Source organism: Otolemur garnettii, unplaced genomic scaffold (genome assembly GCF_000181295.1).
Source record: "Otolemur garnettii isolate 467f Iridium unplaced genomic scaffold, OtoGar3 scaffold00040, whole genome shotgun sequence".
NCBI classification, from domain to species: domain Eukaryota; kingdom Metazoa; phylum Chordata; class Mammalia; order Primates; family Galagidae; genus Otolemur; species Otolemur garnettii.
This window is the reverse complement of record NW_003852435.1, coordinates 13,143,623-13,158,236: the sequence shown is the minus strand read 5'-3', so window position 1 is coordinate 13,158,236 and position 14,614 is coordinate 13,143,623. Positions and strand designations below refer to the sequence as shown.

Below are 14,614 nucleotides of genomic sequence, written 5' to 3'. Positions count from 1 at the left end.
AGCTCCATCCATGTGAACATGAAGGATGCAAAGTCTCCATCTTTCTTTATGGCTGCATAGTATTCCATGGTGTACATTTCTTTATTTATTTTATTGTTTAGGATTCTTTGAGGGTACAGAGAGTTAGGTTACACTGATTGTGATCATTAGGTAAAGTTCGTCTGGTAATTGTGTCCCGCCCCCAAGAGCTGTGCCATATACCATGGTTTTAATGTCTTGAGCCAAAGACGTATCATATTTCAATAATATTGCATTCTGAAAAATTCTGAACCATCAGTTAACCATTAAAACCATTGAGGATAAATCAATGCAAAATAGGATCTTTTAAACCTTCTCTTCCTCCTCTCTGCCTTATTAGAGCCTAATGCTGATCTTTGAATTAATAAGAGCATTAGATTCATAATACTACTTCATGCCCAACATTCTACTCAACTGAAATTTTGAAGTTATTTTTTATTTATTTATGTATTTATTTTGAGACAGAGCCTCAAGCTATCCCCCTGAGTGCCATGGCATCACAGCTCACAGCAACCTCCCAACTCTTGGGCTCAAGCAAGTCTCCTGCCTCAGCCTCCCAAGTAGCTGGGACCACAGGAGCCCACCACAACACCTGGCTATTTTTTGTTTGCAGCCATCATTGTTGTTTTGGCGGGCCCGGGCTGGATTTGAACCCGCCACCTTTGGTGTATGTGGCTGGCACCTTAGCCACTTGAGCCACAGGTGCTGAGTCAAATTTTGAAGTTATATTCTAATTATTTTGTGCCTTGTTGAACATAAAGCACTGTTTACTTGATTGAATCTAGTCTTCTTTTAATGATAAATTTAGTCCAGTCACCTTCAGGATAAGTCGTTATTTTATTATACTCATTAGTACTTCATTTATTGAAAAGTAATACTACAATCAGCTATTACAGAGAAAATTGCAGAAAATTTACACTCCCTTCCAGTTTCTGTGTGTTATATAGAATTCACTCCATACCTCACAGGAGCAGCAGACGTTTTTAACTTTCTTCTTCCTTTGACATATTTCCAGTGCCTACTTTTCTATCAAGATTATCATGTGAACACACATTATTTACTTGAAATGTTGTAACTCGAAGCTTAAATGATAGACACTTTTCTTTAATAGTTTGAATTATTGTATCATCTTATTTTCCTTCCAGTATGAGCGTCCCCATCCAATACTTTATAGAAAACTATCAAAATATAGTACAATTTCAGTATTTTAAATCCTGTAACCATTACAGGTCTTTTTTTCCTGGTGTATTCAAAATTCATTGTTGTTAGATAATTACAAATTAAAATATGTTCTAGACCAATTGTTATTCTGTTTGAGTAACTTTTCTTCCCTTGAAGCTTAAATCATAGCTGATCATTACTTGTTATATGCTAATTGATTTCTGTTTAATTTGGTTTCTTTCTGTATTGCAGTAGATCAAATCATGTGACAAGATTCTTAAAGTGATATTTTACTCCTAGCGTTTTATTTTTTAAAGATAAACACCATCTATATGTACATTTTGGGATATATTGGCTTAATTTTCCATAGTGCTGTTACTTTTAAGGTGATTCATCTTAAGGTAAATGCAATGTTAGAAAAATCTACATTTAGATTAGAAATTAACTTTAGGACCTCAATAGTTAGATAAGGATTTAGTTATAGTACATGTGAGTGTCATCTGGAAAAGGAAATTTTAAGAAAGATTGCATTCAACCTACACAATACCCAAGAACAAGTTTCACCAAATAGTTGTATATTTCAATCGGCTTAACTTCCCATCATTTTCTGAAAACACTAAATATAAATTTGATTCATATTTCCTTAAAGCATCCCTCATGCTCTATTAATAATGTGTGGATTTTCTCTTTTTTCTCAAGAGCTTATTATTTTATACTCTGAACCTAGTCTGCACTTGTTTGAACAGCCTAACAACTCAGGATTTAATGTCAATTTTGATAATCTTGGAAAAGACTTTCTCTCAAGTTTATTATGTATATTTATAATGTTAGTTGGAATTATTACTAGTAGGAAATTTTTATAGATTTAAGCATTTCATATCTAAGCTTCAAACATGAATGTTACCACATAAGAATTGAATAATCGCTGTGGAATGCATTCTAATCAATTTTGGTTGTTTGGTTGATTCCGATAATACACTCCTATATAAATACACACATTTAGGAAACAGGAAACTTTAAAACAACCTAAAACAAATGTAAAAGCTATCTACAGGAAATGACTGAAAGTTTATTTTGCTTTTAGGGTCTGAACCTAGTCTGTACTTGTTCGAACAGCCTAACAACTCAGGATTTAATGTTAATTATGATAACCTTGGAAAAGACTTTGTCTCAAGTTCATCATATGTATTTATAATGTAGTTGGAATTAATAATAGTAGGAAATTTTTGTAGATTTATGAATTTCATATCTAAGCTTCAAACATGAACATTACCACATATTAACTGAATAATCGCTGTGGAATGCATTCTAATCAATTTTGGTTGTTTGGTTGATTCAAATTATATACATCTATATAGATACACATATTTAGGAAACAAGAAACTTTAAAATAACCTAAAACAAATATAAAAGATATCTACAGGAAATAACTGAAAATTTATTTTGCTTTTAGGGTTCTCCTATTTTCCCATTAAACTATGAAGTTTTGTATGGACAAAATTAATGTAACTCTGCTTTTAATCTGGCTTGTGAGGCATGTCAATCAGTTCTTGACATGACACAATATACAGTACAACTTCTGTAAGTTGACCACCCAAAGGACAATTATAAACTGGTCAGCATACGGAGGTGGTGAATATAAGAAGTAGGCCTGTTGTACTGATACGTACATGTTGTGCATATCTGGGCTGTGAAAATTAGGTCAACTTAAGGAGGTGGTTCATATAGGGAGGTCGTCAGCTACGGATATTCTGCTGTAGAACCTTTGTCATTGGCAATATTTAACTTTTATTTTTTAAATAGCTAGCTGTGTGAAATTTCTGCCATCACATAATCTCTCCAGATTTAAAATTATTTAGTTTGACTGCAGTAGGTATTCTCAAAATTTTTTAATTTCTTAAATTATAAAACTTTTCAATCAAGTGCAATATTACTTGGAATATAAAGCAGCCGTTGCGGTTGCAGACAGTGAGGGACCCAGAGCTCATCCCATTACACTCCCAGGAACTGTCCCAGCCTCCGCATCACCATGACGACCACCTCCTCAAGGGACACCAAGCACTTTTAGCTCATGAGAATCAGTGGAACTCTGGTCTTTAAATTATGCCATCCTACGTGACTGTACCATATGACTACTTTAAAAGTATCATTTTAATACTCTTGTGACTCCAATTCTATAATTGTTTAATGGTTTTTAATTGACACATAAAATCGTACACATTTATAGAGTCCAGGGTGATGTTTCCATGGTAATTAGAATTGCCATCATCTCATACATTTATCATTTCTTTTTGCTGAACATATTCAGTATTCTCTTTTTACCTATTTGAAAGTATATGTTATTGTTAACTACAGTCACCCTGAAGTGGTCTGAAACCCTAAAACATATTTTTCCTAACTAGCTGACAATTTTGTTATAATGAACGAACTTGTAACAACATCTGCTTTCTTTCAAGGACAGGGGCTCTAAGTAATCTAAATCAGAATATAAGCAAGTTTACAAAGATCTGTAGGCATAGAAATGTTTTATTTATAAGATGTATTTTTAATAAATCTTCAATTAATTGAATATAATGAATAAGAAAAGGATATACTCTTTTTTGCGGGAAGAACTAGGTGACAGCTAGCCAACTATTCAAGTAACATTTCTTGGATTAGGTAAAAGTGAAATTGAGTATAACTTATACAGTTAAAAGAACAAAAGCCAAAAGGAAATATGAGAAATCTTTCAGAAATATTGATTATTCAGGTGCTTAAGAGTCAACTTTTTGTGTTCATTTTTTTGTAAAACAATAGAAAAATAAAAATAAATGTTCCCATAACCATAGAGTTAAAATTACCCTTGAAAAATAGGATCTTTTCTGTGTAATTTTGTCACTTCAAGGTACTGTGTGTGTTAGGTTCCCAAACCATGCAATTACATAACCTGTATCATATGATCACCTGTATTACATTCATGTTTAAGTTCAAGAAAATAAATTGTTTAGTTAGTTGTAGACACCATCCTCAGGAATTTTATCTCTGGCATCTTCCTCCAGTGAACATAAGAATAAATCATAAAGCATACAAGATTTTAGTGCAAAGAATTTCTTTAGAAATTTTTTCTATGTACAGATTTTCACCTTATTTTAATTTTTAATGATCTTAATAAACATATAAAGTGTGTGTGTGTATTTATACATGCATACACATACACACACAAATATTGGGTTCTGTCCTTTGAGTGCAAAATAAAATAAAAAGTAATAACAGTAAAAAGCCGATGGGCAAAAATTGATTCATAAATGAGATGGTGGCATTCATCTCAACGCTCTTATTGGAAACCTAAATCTCAGTAAATTTGTAGCCTAAGGATACAATGGGCTTAAAGGATTTCTGTCTCTGAAGAAAAATTAGAAGGCCTTTGAGGTAAGGTAAATGGAAAAGGTTGTTTGGGCAAATGTGGAGCTCTAGCACTATTAAATGTTAAGCACCATCAGGGGGTATCTCAGTCATTAACAAGAGTGGCATGTGGGAGATTGTTTCAAGCAGGAGAAAAATTATAGATGGCTATGTGAAGGTGGCCCAATGCCATAGGGAAATTCTGTCAAGCAGGAAATGATTTTTTACAAAGTTATTGTAAAGAAGAACTGAAGAGGTTATGGTCAGCTTTTTCCCTCCTCTGCCCAGTCTCCCAGAATACCAAAGAGTAATAAATGTGCCAGGGACAGGGAGCAGAGGACACCTCTTAGAGGTCAATGACAGCCAAAAACATGATGGCCACTAACCGTGAAAACATTCAAGAATTATTATACTCTGGCTGTTTAGCATTCTTGATTGTTTTGGCAGTGTTTTATTGAGTTTGAAAGTTAGTTTTATATGTGATTTTATAATCTCCAAAACTTTTTTTAAAGGTTTTTTTTTATGATATTGCAAGTAAACTTCTGTTGTATTGTGGAGTCATTCTTTCCCATGAGAAGAGATCATTTAGGAACTGAGTCAGAAAACCTGACTCCGACCATGTTAGAAATTTGAACACTACATACCCACATAACTACTGTTCTTCCAAGCAGCTACTTTTATACAGCACTAGGCCATCCACCTGCCAATTCTGAGAAATCCCCTGCGATTCAGAGCTATGAAAGAAGACATTGATGTTCTCCCAGCTGGGAGCTTGTAGACATGATAGCAGTACCTAAGTTTCATGGGGACCAAGGTGAGTTTGTCTTTAGAGAACTAATACAGCATTGCCCTGGGATTCTCCTTAAAGGATTGCTTAATAGATGGGAGCCAAGGAAGATGATGCCTGAGTTTTATTTTTTTCTAATTTAATACAGTTTTCTTTTTTTGATTGTGCTTTCACATTATATTCTAACTCTTCTTACATATATATTTGGAGGAATAATACCTTAATTTTATTATCAATTAATCTTATGTAAGTTATATTTATGTCATTAAGGAATGAATGGTGGTGTAATTCAGTCAATAAGTCAGTTAACTTGGAACAAAAATGTATGATACCATGCTGAGTCTTTTAAAATCTAATTTTAGAAGTAACATCGTATGAGCCAGGAACTATGAATTCATTTCTAGATTTGCCACATTAAATTCCAGACATGGGTATATTATGTAATAATATTAAAGAAGACTTTTTTTTTTTTTTTTTTTTTTTAGTGACACAGCATTTATCTCACTGAAAGGTCAGTATACTGTTTTACTACAAAATGAATCAAGAGGTGCCATGTCACTTGCTTGAGCTAATGAAGTGTTAGCAACTATGGTTCAAGAAAAGGTTAAAACGTGTTTGCGTCAGGAGAGTGAGTATCTTAGTAGAAGTTAACCTTCTGGAGGAAGAGAGGCACAACCATCCCAGCAACACCAGTGTAGCCAAGAGGAGCGCAGCTGATACTGCATTAAAGACAAACAGGTGCACATTGAGATCTGCTTTCCTCAGAAATGCGTATGATATTGTAGTGAACACTTTCATTCAAAGAGTGTTGGATGGATTCAAAATGATAATCACTTAATATAAACAATCTGTAAGTTAACGTATTTCTGAGTGTGTGTGTGTGTGAAAGGGGGAGGCTATTGCATATTAACTCTGGCTTTCTGATAGTTTTCATTTTTTTAAATGTATTTTCATTAAACTAAATAAGGTAGTCTAATCTGTCATTATGCTGGTACTTTCTATACTTGTAGCTCATGTATGTTTATTTCTTTCTCCCTGAATCTATTAGAGAATCTTAACAAAGGCCTTGAGGCATTATCTACAGGATAGTTAACACGTGAATGAGCTGACACTCTGTCGTAAGTGCTTTCTCTTGCTCCTATTCCATAGATCAGATTTTTAAATAAGAGGTCCATGTTTGATGTGGTTTGAAATGGAGCAAGCTTATATCACAGACGTAGAGTGTGCTAACCCAACAGAGGTGACCCAAGATAAATCACTCATTTAAAGGGCTCAGCTTGCAACACAGAAGTTTGGCCACGGAAGGAGCAGAACACTGCTGTTATTTTCTTTGTCTTAGATCAGAACCGAAACTCAATTTGTTGGCCATACATTTATGCTCTGAGATCATTGGTTCACCTCTACACACCAACATGCAGTCTAGCATAATTATTAGTCTTTTAAAATGGGAAAAAAATTGTCCAGAGGCATCAGAGGCCACTTCTGAAGTTCTCTGACTTCTAGATAAATGAGATCATGGTAAAGTCCTCCGCTTAGTGTCAGTCTCACTAGCTCTTAATTTTTATGGCAATGCGATATTTTTTAAGACAAAATAATGAATAATAGAAAATATTTCAAGAGATCTGATATCTGAAATATCTTTCTAAGTTCTTAAATGAATAGATAAAAGTCGTTAAAGCAAATTATTGTACTTTAAAGATAAATTAAGAAGGCAAGATAGAACTTTAATGAATCTCACTTATTCAAGAAGTTTTGTCAGTAATGCAGAGATAAAAGAATATAGAAGGGGAGATACCCATTCACATGAATTTTAATTAGTTGTGCTGAGTATTTATATGAGATATAGAAAAGCATGCTATATAAGTAGATTATATAATTAGTTTCAACTTATCACTGATAATCAAAACCTTATTTAAGTACAACAATGATTTAATTTGGGTCTCATCTAAAAAATGATGTCCTCTCTAGAAAAATAACACAAATATGCTTTTTTTTGAGACAGAGTCTCAATTTGTCAACCTGGGTAGAGTGCCAGGAAGTCATAGCCCATTGAAACTTCCAACTCTTGGGGTGAAGGGATCCTTTTGCCTTGGTTTCTCTATTTTCAGTAGAGACGGGGTCTCGCTTTTACTCAGGCTGGTCTCAAACTTGTGAGCTCAAGCAATCCACCTGCCTTGGCCACCCAGAGTGCTAGGATTTCAGGCATGAGCCACCATGCCTGGCCACATTAATATGCTTTTAATAAAATAAATAAATAGATGCATAGGGCAACTGTGATATCTTGAAAGCACCTTTTTACCATCTTACTACCTATGCAGTATTATATAGAGTGTCTGCTTCACTTGCTCCCCCATATTCCAGTCCCCTAAATTTCTAATTATGATCCATCCTCTCACCCATTCCAAGTTCATGTTTTTGTTAATCATATGCTTTTCTACAGATGATCCTCTGAGATTACCTTATCAGTTTTGCTTACCTAATAGTTTTATCTTTAACTCAAATACTGTCTTCTCTTTGAAATGATCATAGAATATTTCTAGTTGCAATAAATCCCTTTTCTTCATATTTGTAAGATAGTTGCTACCAATTTTAATACTCCTTCAGTTGTGAGCCCTCACGGGTCAATGACTATATTTCGCTTCTTCCTCTATCTATCATTCTTTGTGTATCCTTGGAGTTAAATAAAGCTATTTGAATACAGTTAGTGGGTTTTTTTTGCAACTTTAAAAAGTGATGTTGATTATCCTGAAAAATATTTAAAATTTTTTCTCGAGTTAGGGATGATCTAGAGAAATATGATAAATCCAGGTTTAAATAAATATTGTGGCACCGTAATGAACCATTTGAGCTCGAAGTAACTGAGACTTAATTGAGACAGTTTAAGGACTGCATAGTGACAACACTGAATGGTTCTCTACTTTGGTCAGTATTTTGGTAAATTTAGGAAACTAGTAAGCAACGTGTAATGCCTACTAGTTACAGGAAGTAGGCAAATATTACGGCTTATTTGGAGCAGTAATATTTGTTCACAGTGTTAAAATTTGGGGGTTTTGTGAGAATCTGGTCATCAGGAGTAAATCTGTGTTCACAGAACACCCCTTATGTGTATGTATTTTGTTAGAATGGCTTTGAGATATCACAGTCTGGTGCAGTGTGTTCAAATATGGTTTTGTGAGATGAAAATGACAGTATGGTACAAAGGTAAGGTTTTTCCTTTTCTTTGACTATAAGTTTCAACTCTATCCAGTAATTACAAATCACAAGATAACCATTAATAATCTCTAAAATTAGCCAGATGATTTGAATTTCCTCAAAAGCAATTGACTCACACATAAAATGGAACACATAGCTTGACTGTATTCTCCTAAATTATCAAAGTATCTTCATTGGTGAGAAAAATATATAAGTCACAAACAGGTAAAGCCAAATTATAATTAACCAAGTTGTGACATTAGCTCACATTATGCATATAACCTACATGGTAGTGTGCTTCAGTTAAAAACTAAATTTTTTAGTATCTCTATTGGTCATTTAAGATAGCTATTATAGATAGCAAGAAGTTTTCTTTATCTGTTTCATAAAATGAATCAACAAAAAAAACTTTTAACAAAAAATATGTTTGCTTCACACTAGAAGTAGCATTCTTTGTCTCTCAAGTATTTTATACCTAAAGAGCATAGTTTCTTGCTAGACAGAGAAAAGAATGAAATAGACTATAAAATGATAAAATGTTTTGAAGGGTTTTATTCCTGAATATTGAATAGGCCATCAAATGACAAGAAATTATTATCAAGTCCATTAAAATGAACAATGTACCATACTCCAGTGACCTCTATGCAGTTGTTTTTTTTTTCAAATGTGTATGTACATTATTTTTCAGAAGAGAATATACATTTTTATTTACATTAAGAAAGTGTTTAACACACCAAAATAAACTATGGGAAAAAATGAGTATATTTACAATTTGTGTATACAATTTCAAAAATATTTATTTTTAAGCCTTTGAATGGATCTTTTTCAGCACATGACAAAGTATAAATGAATAGAACACTCGGGTTGGGATTAATGCCCAGATAAAAGGAGGAATTTAAACTCTGGGGGATATAGTCACATGTGTTTCACTAGAATAAATAGAGGATTTCTATTGAGAACATGAAAATGTCTGGGAGGAATGTAAAGAAATATGAGCACAGGTTAGTGGAAGATCTTTGTCCTAAGCAGAGTGTTCAAATGGAACCAAAATCTTTTTTCTGATACTGAGAAATAGATTTTACAATGGATCCCACTAGTCATGAAGTAGTGCTTAGAGAAGATAACCAGTTTTGATTTAACACCCAGTTTTTTGTTTATGCCTCCATCCCATTTAGGTAATCTTGGCCAGAGACTAATAGTTTGGCAAGTCATTAGACTTGACAGTATGTTCAGAATTAGACATTTTTGTGTGAAATAAAAGTACTTTCAGCTTTCAAAATTTTTATAAAATATAATTTTAAGTAATTGCACTGCATGTGGGAGGATATCTCCCAATTTGTGTTAAGAAATTTTAAAAGAAGAAGACTTTCTAGAAATAGAAAATATCAGTCAGCTTGTTAATATTTTATCTTTAATATGACATGAATAGCTTCTTGAGATGAATGAAAATTCAGGATATTATTAAAATGGCTTAGTGACACTTTTAACTTACTCGGAGTGTTCTTAGCATAGGTTCCATCTAGATAAAGTCATAATCTTACCCTCTAATATAGAACATGACAGTGTGAAATTACAAAGGCAAGCCAAAATTATTATTGTTTTAAGACAGCAAAATTCAATTCTTGTTCTTTTTTTAAGAATAATTTTCTATCTCATCATGATAGGGTAGGTGTGACACACACTTTGCTCTCAAGACATTACCCAGAATGACTTCATGGGACATGGGATTCTCACTGGGTTTCCAGAGGAAGATTTATGTTTGAGACTGACTGAAAGGGAGTGTTAAGGGAAATGGTGTTACCTGATCCTACATTCCGTATCTACGTGAATAGTCATGATGCTGATTAGATGAGGTACATGTATTGAGATTTGAATTTGATGTCTAGTGGGCAGTATACGTTCTGTGCAATTATGTAGATCTCAAGGCATGGCTTCCAGTGGTAGGTAAATAAGCCACAAAGAGACTGAAGAAAGAAACAGAGACTGCCACAGAGTATAGCTGTTTTTTACAGCAGTTCCTGACACACGTCATTTCTTGAGCACATGGAGTATAACTCAATTTCTGTGGGCAAAATTGAAATCCTTTGAAGAAAGTCTAGAGTATTAAATTATTCTGCATCATGATGAAAACTTTGGTTTTAAATTCAAACTAACATATTTCCCTTTACCCACTGTTATATTCATGCTTCCTTCCAATGTAAGTCTGTTCTTGTGAGGAGTAGGAATGAATGATATAATTCTTCTATTTGATCCCATAATCCCATTACTAGGCATCTACCCAGAAGAACAAAAATCATTTTATCACAAAAAGATTTGCACTACAATGTTTACTGCAATTCAGTTCACAATTGCCAAGATGTAGAATCAACCCAAGTGCCCATCAACTCATAAATGGATTAACAAACTATGAGATATATATATATATATATATATATACACACACACACACACATACCATGGAGTACTAATCAGCCATAACAAAAGATGGAGACTTTACATCTTTGTTTTACCTGGATGGAGTTAAAACATATTCTTCTTAGTGAAGTATTAACAAGAATGAAGGGGAAAGTATCTAATGTACTCAATACTAATATGAAACCAACATATAAACAACTATAAATGCACAGAAAAGAAAAACACAAGTATAGTCTGGCAAGAGGGAGGGGAGGGGGTAGAGAGGAGAGGATGGAGAGGAAGGGAGATGATTTGTGGGATTTCCCCCAATGTGTACATTGTGAAGGCGTTCAGCATTCCCCCTGGGTGAAGGGTTCAAATATAAGTTGAGCTTAGAAACAATGTAATCTAAACATTTGTACCCTCTCATCAATCTGAAATAAAAAGAAAAAATATCTCTGATAATGTTCCCCAGTCACGTTTCAGGGTATTCACATTTTTTATTACATCATAACTGCACATTAATGCATTTACGGGATACAATGTGCTGATTCTATGTGCAATTTGGAATGCTTACATAAGACTGGTAAACATAGCTCTCACCTCTGTTATTTGTTGTTTTATGACTATAACTGTCTCTACTTTTAATAGATTTGACATGCACCCTTGCATTCTGCACAATAGGTAAGGTCCCACTAATTACCCTCCCTCCACCGGGCCTCCCTCCTCCTCTCCCTTCACCCTCCTCTTCCCTCTTTATTCTGGTCTATAGTTGTGTTTCGTGTTCGCATTTGCTGGTCTGCTTCTCTAAGATGAAAACCCCGACAACAGATGGTGTGTCTAATGGCAATACCCTTATTAATTGTTACCCTGTATTTTAGGAAATCATCACATAGCAAAGTATGGCCTGGTTTAATAATTATGCTATCCTGATGCTTATTTTAGCCCATCTGTGGAATGATACTGACTTGCCAGTAACAATAAAGTTTAAAACTTTGATACGCATTTCAAAATTTGTTCTAGTAAGCCAAACCATTTTCTAGACATAATCTATTTACAAAGTTTCACTGTCTGGAATTTCAAAAATTAAAATTTCATGATTTCTATTTGTGACAAATGGGAATCATTGCTCATTTTATGGTAAAGTTTAGTAGCTCTCCTAGCATTTTCTAAAATGGGTATACAGGGTTTAATGTAAGAATTGTAGCTTCATAAATGCAGAACTGTCCGTGGAAGTTTGGGAAAGCTGCAGCCTGTATATCAGAGACGCTGATCAACATTTGTGGTTAGATCTAATTAATTGCATTAATTAAGAAAACTACATACACTAATCAAGTAAGGGTTACACAGAGAACCTAGACTTCATTACTATGCAGTCTATCCCTGTAATAAATCTGCACATGTACTCCCTAAATCAATAAAACAAAAAGAAAAGAAAAAGCTCTGTAATCTTCTCCCAGTTTCATATCTGTCTTCTTCTGCTGTTCTGATAGTTTTTGATTACTTTCAACATTAGCTTACATATATAACAAAAAAAATTTTAAATTACCATGGTGATTATTGAGCTTATTGTATTTCAATAATCTTGAGAAATGGCATGATACCATGAGATGTACTCATTTCAAGTGTACGTTTCCATCAATTTTTGTATGTTTGCAAAGTTGTGCAGCCATCACCACTATTAAATTTTGGAATATTTTGTCACACCCCCCCCAAAAGAAGTACACACCCAATAGCAAACACTTCCCACCAGTACCACCACTATTTGGTACTATTTAACCTTTCATGCAAGGTTTAATGATGTCTTCCACACATGCATTATGTGATAATAGACATATACTTGTTTAACAAGCATTTATTGACTATCTCCAGGTGCCAGACAGAATAATCGGTATTGAGGATAGAAAAATGAGTGTAACATTGCATCTTGGCCCTCAAGCAAGCTATAAGAAAGTAATTTCATAAGAAATAAAGTCATATATGCCAATAATTCCTAGAAAAGTGAGAAAAATATTTCAACAAAAATATCTTACATTGATACATAAATTCTAAAAGCATACTGGTTAGATTTACCTAGGGTGAGGCAAATATTAAGTTTATGTACAGATATTATAGAAAATTATTTATTACTACTTAATTAAAATATTCATTTAATCTAAGACTGACCCATTTGTATTAGGCTTGGATCTATAGTCTTTAGAGAAATGTAGATCCTATTGATCTTGGAAACTTGAGAGATCAAAGGTGCATTTAAGAGAAAGATATTTGAACACCTTCAAAACTCTTTTTATGGTTCAGATCTAATTTTGACTCTGAAAATATTACCAGGACTTTTGAAATTATCCCTGGTATCAGCTCATGTAATGTGTTCCATTGAGGCTCTTTGAAGAGTACTTCTAACTTAATAGTTAAGAACACTAGTTTTGTCAGACAGCTCCAGAATGAAACCTACCTTTGTCAATTTCTTTCTTCCTATTCTTTTTCTTTCTTTTTTCTCCTTAAATATTTGAGAGCCTCTGTGTGTACCAGACACTGTTTTGGTGTATTGTTAGACAGTCAAGCTTCAATAAGGCATTTTTTTCAGGGTAAGTGGCAATCTAATTGATTTATATGCCCACTTTTTTTGCCATGTTTTTTGTTGTGACAATGATTTTGATTGATAAATTCCTGTCATTTCCTCTGTTCTCCAAACTGCCATGAGATCACGTGACCAGGTTCACAGTAAAACTGCCAGCTTAGATAATCTGTATTTCAGCCACTGGAATACTGGAATATCTTTCTTAGACTGTCATTTTCCCATTCATGGTTTTGACCTTCAACAATTTAATATGACAGTATTTTGTTTGTTGATGACTTAACATTGCTTATGCCTCTTGCAGTGTGATTTTCCAGTTTGAAATGTAGCATTTTGGCTGTTGATAAGACGTCGGTATATTTATATGAAGTGATTTTATGTAGTGGATTTTATGATTTCCATTATGGCATAGTTATTTTGATTTATATATTTATATTTCAGTTGTGGCTAATGGCTACTGCAGAACGAAACTAATAGGAACATCAATTTCAGGAGAAAGAATTCCCTATTTATTATGCATGCCCAAACGGCAGACAAAGCAATTAAGAAACCATGTACCTGTAGAACAGAGTGGCTTCTATGATATGTGCAGTTTCTGTGATTATTAAAAATGGGGAAAAGTTTATTCTAAACCGTTCCCATCCTTACCAGTAGGTCTCTAAGTTTCCTTGATCTCTTGTGGCATAAAAACAAAGGCCCATATTTGGTGTCTCAAGTGGGGGTCAATGAGAGCCTGACAAGGAACCTTATCTGACAGAGATGGTAAAGCAGAATGGAGATTTGCAAAGATTAAGGAAGCATCAAGACTGGCAATTCGTAGAAAGAGGATTGTGTAGCTAGTTGGCAGAGACCAGTGCAAACTCAACTGATTGCCTCAATGGCTATACATTGTGTTGCCTCAAATTATGCATTATTATGTCACAGTGTTTTAGCACTGTTTACCCAGAAGAATAAATGCAGGAAAAGGAATATTCATTGCAGCATTCAAACCTTAACTTCCTGCCTGCCTGCCTGCCTTTATCCTTCTCTTCTCTTTTCTTCTCTCCTCTCCTCTCCTCTCCTCTCCTCCCCTCCCCTCCCCTCCCCCTTCCCCTCTCCTCTCCTCT

The 14,614-nt window shown here is 34.1% G+C and overlaps 1 protein-coding gene across 4 annotated transcripts in view; it reads left to right on the top strand.

The window, feature by feature from the left end:
* The window catches only part of PCDH9 (protocadherin 9), an 879,176-nt gene that overhangs the window by 606,792 nt on the left and 257,770 nt on the right, over positions 1-14,614 (top strand). The window lies entirely within an intron of this gene.